The sequence below is a fragment of the Artibeus jamaicensis genome, unplaced genomic scaffold (assembly GCF_021234435.1).
Source record: "Artibeus jamaicensis isolate MK-2021 breed Jamaican fruit bat unplaced genomic scaffold, CSHL_Jam_final contig_384, whole genome shotgun sequence".
NCBI lineage: Eukaryota > Metazoa > Chordata > Mammalia > Chiroptera > Phyllostomidae > Artibeus > Artibeus jamaicensis.
Window position 1 is genome coordinate 11,564,929 of NW_026521810.1, and position 6,437 is coordinate 11,571,365.

The 6,437-nt window shown below is 43.4% G+C and overlaps 1 non-coding gene across 1 annotated transcript; it reads left to right on the top strand.

Moving 5' to 3' along the window:
* The first annotated feature begins 1,213 nt into the window (after nt 1–1,213).
* On the top strand, nt 1,214–1,320 carry LOC119062745 (U6 spliceosomal RNA). The gene has a single exon (XR_005085040.2). It is a non-coding gene; the product is annotated as a U6 spliceosomal RNA (small nuclear RNA).
* The last annotated feature ends 5,117 nt before the right edge of the window (nt 1,321–6,437 follow it).

Sequence of the window (6,437 nt, forward strand, 5' to 3'; positions counted from 1 at the left end):
ATGGAGAGATTTCCTTCCTCACCAAACGACAAAAACGCCTTCATGTAGACTAACTAGAAAGTTTATTTTGAGGAAAAATTTACCTTCAAAATATTCTTCCTATTGCAGAGTTTTTTTTTTTCAAAGAAATAGCACACAATTCTGTTATTTGCCAAGTATCACTACAGATGCCCATTTCAGTGAAGGAATGGGCCCTCCAACCCTGATGCTGTGACTTCTAAGCCATGATAACTTCCTTCTTGAAAATGTAAGGCTTGAGCTTGGCAGAATGAGTATTTATAAATATTGGCATTATTGTGCGTTCTTCAGTTTAGTAATGAAAATAATTTCTTTAAAAGACTTGCATTTTCCATTACTGTCTGCTTAATCATCACTGCCTAAAACAAGAATGCTGACACAGAGGCATCCACGTTAACCACTTAATAAGAACTTCTGACATTTATTCAAACTGCTACTGATTCATAAGAGGAAAAGTTTAAAAAGAAGATGAGTGCATGTAGCCTTCCCTTTAGAATACAGGAAACCATATAAAAGTATTGGCAATGGAATTAAAGTAACCACAATGCCACTCTTGGTAGCATTTTCTACAAAGACATTTACATGAAACGAGAAAGAATACGAAATTAGGTGGTTGTAATAAACCTTCACTATTAGCTTTGCACCCATCCATATAAAAGAATATGGTATTTTCACAAACTGGTAGTTCGGCCTTGTAAGTACAGATGTGAAGAAATGTGAACATACCCAAGAAGGAATCATTTTCATTCAATTTTTTTTCAGGAAGCAGAAGCTCCATCAACTGCTAGAACTAAACATACATTAGGAGTCCAAAGTTGCTATGGAGAACTTCTGTGTCAGTGGTTCCTGAAACTTTTATTTTTAAGGACCCAAATGATTTCAAAAGAAATAGGGGAGAATTTCTACTTCTAGTTAGGATATGGAGGGATTCGGGAGAACTTTGCTCCCATGGTAACAACCACAGGTTGAACCCAAAGATAAACCAAAAACTTCTGAGACTCCAGTCCAACATCCTCCCAGCTCAAGCGCTGAGAGGATAAAAATGCAGAATAGAAGTTGGGTGGGACTGGGCTAAGCCTGTGAAGTCAGTCTAAAGCAGCCCCTGCTCAACTTGACTTGAGGGGGAATCTTAGCACTCAGCCCCTCGCCCTAACCACAAGACAAAAGAGAAGGAAATAAAAGAAAATAGGGTTCTGTGCTCGCTTTGGCAGCACATATACTAAAATTGGAACGATACAGAGAAGATTAGCATGGCCCCTTCACAAGGATGACATGCAAATTCGTGAAGCGTTCCATATTTTTCAAAGAACCTATGCACCACAATGTTCATAGCAGCACAATTTACAATAGCCAAGAGTTGGAAGCAACCTAGGTGCCTGTCAGTAAATGAATGGATCAGAAAAATGTGGTACATATACACAATGGAATTCTATGCAGCAGAGAAAAAGAAGGAGCTACTACCCTTTGCAACAACATGGATGGAACTGGAAAGCATTATGCTGAATGAAATAGGCCCAGTGTTGAAAGACAAATACCATATGATCTCACCTTTAACAGGGAGCTAAACAACAAAACAAACAAGCAAGCAGAATAAAAACAAAGGCACTGAAATAGAGAACAAGGGGACAGCGACCAGAGGGAAGAGGGAAGGGAATTTAAGGGGAAAAAGGGGAGGGATTTAGAGGAACAAGTATGAAAGACACAGGGACGAGAACTAAGGGGGGTGGAAATGGGAGGGAGGTGGGGAGCACGGGGCGGGGTGGGGCTGGGATGGGAGAAATAGACAAAAAACTGTACTTGAAAAATAACTAAATAAAAATTTAAAAAATAATAAATAAATAAATACAGAATTAAGACATTTTTTAAAAATTAAAAGAAAATAGGATTCGTGCAGGTTGTGGGTTTGGTCTGTGGTTGGGGCGCACCTGGGAGGCAGCCGACAGACGTTTCTCTGTCACACTGATGTTTCTCCCAATCCGTCTCTCCTTCCCTCTCTAAAATCAATAAACATATCCTCAGGTGAGGGTTAAAGAATTAAAATGAGCAGAAAATATTTTATACACAATGTTGAATACAATAAAAGTTATACGCAATGTTGAATACAATAAAAATTACAAGATCTGCAAGGAAGCTGGAAAATGTAACCCAAGATCTAGAGAAAGCACAAATACCAAGGGATATTTCCTGAGATAAATGTAACCACTAAAAAAAAGCCACAAGGAAAATTCTAGACCTACAAAATGGAATACTTGAGATAAAAATTCAGTGATGGGTTTTATAGCAGAACTAACATTATAGAAGAAAGATCAGTAAGCTTGAAAACAGATCAGTCGAGATTGTTCTAAGAGGGGCAGAGAGAAAAAAGAAAAAAATAGGAAGACAGCATCAGACCCTGTGGGATTATTCAGCAACCTCACACATATGGTTGGAATTTTGGAAGTCAAAAAATGAAAGGCGAAATTCCAGAAGATGTAATGGTTGAAAGACTTCCGAATTTGATATAAAACATCCTCCACATATACCCAAGGAAGTTGAATTGGTACACTAAAATTCATCAAAACGAAGAACTTTTACTCTGTAAAAGACTATGTTAAAAGGATAAGAGGACAACCTAGAACCTGGTGGGGGAGGGAGGAAATATTTTCAAATTATGTATCTGACAAAGGACTAGAATCTAGGATATATGAAGAACTCTAAAAACTCAACAATTTAAAAAAATCCTGCCCTGGCTGGTGTGGCTCAGTTGGTTAGAGCATTGTCCCATAGACCGAAAGATTATGGGTTCAATTTCAGGTCAGGGCACATCCTCAGGTTGCTGGTTCGATCCCTGGTTGGGGTGTGTATGAGAAAACAAGCAGTCAATCAATGTTTCTCTCTCTCTCTCTCTGTTTCTCTCAAAGTAATGAAAATAAAGTCCTCAGATAGGAGGGAAAAAAATCAATCCAATTAGAACATGGACAAAAAGGTGTGAACAGACATTTTACCAAGTAGGACATATAGATACATAAACACATAAAAAAATAATGTTCAACACCATGAACCATCAGGGAAACCCAAACAAAACCCACAATGAAATATGACTACATACCCACAGAGTACCTAAAATAAAAAAATAGTGACACCACCAAATGCTAATTGAGGACATGAACATCACTCCTACAGAGCTGCTGGAGTGGAAATTTTACACCATTCTGAAAAACAGTGTGTCAATTTCCTTGAAAAGGTCAACACGCACACACCATCCAACCTGGCAATGGTGTCACTGGCCATTTACTCCAGAGAAATTAAAACCTACATTGATACCAAAACCTGCACATAAATGTTTACAAGAACTTTATTCCTAATAATCAAAAACTAAAAGAAAACCAGATGTCTTTCAATGAGTGAATGGGTAAGCAAACTGTGGTACATTTATACGATGGAATACTACTCAGCAATGAAAAAGAAACACTGTTTACAGATGCAGAAACCTGGATAAATCTCCAGAAATTATGCTGAGTGAAAAAAGCCAGTCCCTAAAGGTTGCAATCCCCTTTATATAACATTCTTGAAATGATAAAATTATAGAAATGGAAAACAGATTAGTGGTTGCCAAGGACTGAAGGGGAGGTGGAGGAAGGGGAAGAGGGTGGCTGTGGAACAGCCACATGAGGAGCCCTGTGGTAATGCAGAAGCTCTGCATCGTCACTGTGTCCCTGTGCAGTTCCCAGGGGTGACATTGTGCAACATCACTGGGGAAACTGGCAGTGCTTCTTCCAAGACGTGAATCTGCTTTTCTGAAAAGGAAAAGGGTGGCTTACCATCAGAGAAAAGAAAAGCAACTCCACACACATTTTATTTTACAAAAGAATCAATTTCTAGCTAGCATATTAATTTCTACTTAAATAGGTAGAGGGGGGATCATTTTTGTTTCAAACTCAGTAATTCATTTAAATTTTATTATGGAATCATGATAAAACCCACCTTGTCCTTAACTGTGACTGAGGTCTGCCCTGTCTGCTTGAACACAGCTGAATTCCATCACCTGAAAGGTCTTCTTTTGTACAACACAGCTACTCTCAGGAACAAATCCCCACAGTGAGAAATTCTCACCATGTGCCCAGAGAAAGGAGCTGCACCCACGACTCTGGTGCAAAAAGATGCCCCTAACAGAGCAGCTGCCCAGAACACTCAGAGGCTAGAGCTCAGGCAAGCAGGCGCTCTCTCCTGAGGCTGTAACAAGTTACCCTTGAGTGAAGGAAGAAGAATGACCCCCATGCACTCCCGGCCACACAAAGCTGCACTGTGCGGCTCAGCCTGGGGGTCAGCCAGGTGGCTGCCCCTCGGAAACCAGCACTGCAGGGGTGCTGACCTTAGGTTCTCTTTTACTGGCCAAACTGAAGAAACCAAGTCCCACTTGTGTTTTCTTAACCTCACTTGAATGCCCTGCATTTTTAGGTTCAACAGTGTATTGTATGCCGCTGAGAGCTGGCTTGGGCCAGGGAAGAAGGGGAGGGAAAGGGAAAGAGAGCCCCCCTTTCCTAAGGGCAGCAGTCTGTCCACAGTGATATTGCCCTGTCTCTCTTGGAGGGCCTCTGGCTCAGGGAAGAGAAGGTGCACCAGGATGCATTCATATTCTAGTTGGTCCCTGACATCTCCTGGAGGTGAACCAGGGGTCCTACTGAAGGAAAATGGGGCTAAAGCCAGTTTTGAGGGTGCTTTCAAACAAGGTTTCAAAATTTGACTCAGTTGTGCTCCCTGTGCGATCACTCCACCGTGATGTCATTTCAGTAACACCCCAGGCCTCCTTGACCCGGCGGGAGGTTCTCACCCTGATGGGAGGGTACCTGCGCTTACACCTCACCAGCTTCCCCACCCAGCCTGCAGGACACGGCCAAGTTCTCACAACCTCCCCACTGAATTGTCGCCAAGTCAGGTGGGCCTACTGGGTGGGGGGCACGGGGGTGGGGAGCCAGATCTCTTTCTCCAATTCCTTACAAAGAAAAACGAGTCTGTGGGCACTAGGTGAGGCCAAAGGACCGAGAAACCTGACCTCCTCTTCCCAATCCAGTGAGTATTCTCAACATCCTGTGCCTAAAACCTCAGTTCATGTTGCCTTTGATTCCAGCAGCTGAACATCTGTTAAGCTGCCTCCATCCAGGTGGTTTGGGGTGAGGGAAATAGAAGGTGGGGAAATCTGAGTGTCCATTAAAGAGGAACGCTTCCTGCAGTGTGGAAAACAGCCACGGCTGCCTTTGCAGGCAGTGAAGGACACGTGTACTGCTTCAAAACCTCCTGGGGACAGGCACAGGGTGTACACCCATGAGGTTAAGATTTGTGGAGAAAGGCTCACATCCCGGCACTGTCTCCCCAGCCTGCAGCTCTCCCCTGAGCTTTTCCCCTGTGTTTCTTCCACCCCAAGCCTTTTTGCCACAAAGCAATGACAGCATTTGTATTCTACAGTTAGTTCAAAACAGTAAATGAGTGTCATCCATCCTCTAAATGTGAGGCAGCCAAGTACCATCCTGGCGCTTGGGGTCTGTGCATTCTCACTGCAAGCCACATTTCCTAAGAATAAATCGCCGTGTCAGTGGCTCTGTCTGCTCGGAAGTACTTGCATGACCCATCCATCAACAGACTTGAGCGCTTTTCCCCTTGATGATGCCACCATTCAGTTGGCTGCACTGACACTATAACCCAAACCTTCATGGCTGTTTTAGATTTGAGGAGATGCAGCCTAAGTGCCCGGGGCACTTGCCATCAACAGGCTCCCACAGCTTCCTTGCTCCCGCTGGGCCATGAGCAGCTCCCGTTCAGGGAGAAAAGGGATAGTTCCTTTCAGTGAGGCAGACCTGGCCACTCGGTGCTGGGCCCTCTCCTCTGGCCTCTAGCCAGCAAAGGTGCAAACAGGACTCGGGCTGTGCTGGTGAACCTGGGCATCACATAAACATGAACAGTCTTGGAGGCATGGGCAGGGGAGGGGGTGTTACTCAGAAGGCTGAGGCACCAGTCAGCTGCTGTGCCAACAGAAACAAAGAAGTCAGGAAAAAAAATGACCAAACAGAACATTGAGGCAACATTTGCATGAAGGGGTAACAGGTATGGGTATGTGATCAAATATTGGGGTGATGTCCAGATTGCTTGGACATGGCCATGATCTACATTTATTTTGTCTTCCTAAATGAGTTTTTCCTTTTTAACACCGTTATTCTTAGAGGCAACTCCCTAGGCCTGTGGGAGGTGAGCAGAGGGCCCTAGCTGCTGCTGCTGGGTTATGTAGTCCACCCTCACCTCCCTTCAGGTTCTTTATACTCTGCCCTAGCACGTGGTTCCACTATTTGGGTTCTGGGCAGGAAGTAGAACTTGATTCAACATTTTGCTAAGTATTATTTTCACCACACTGAATAGGGTCTTTTTTGATCTGCAACCCACAGCTGGGC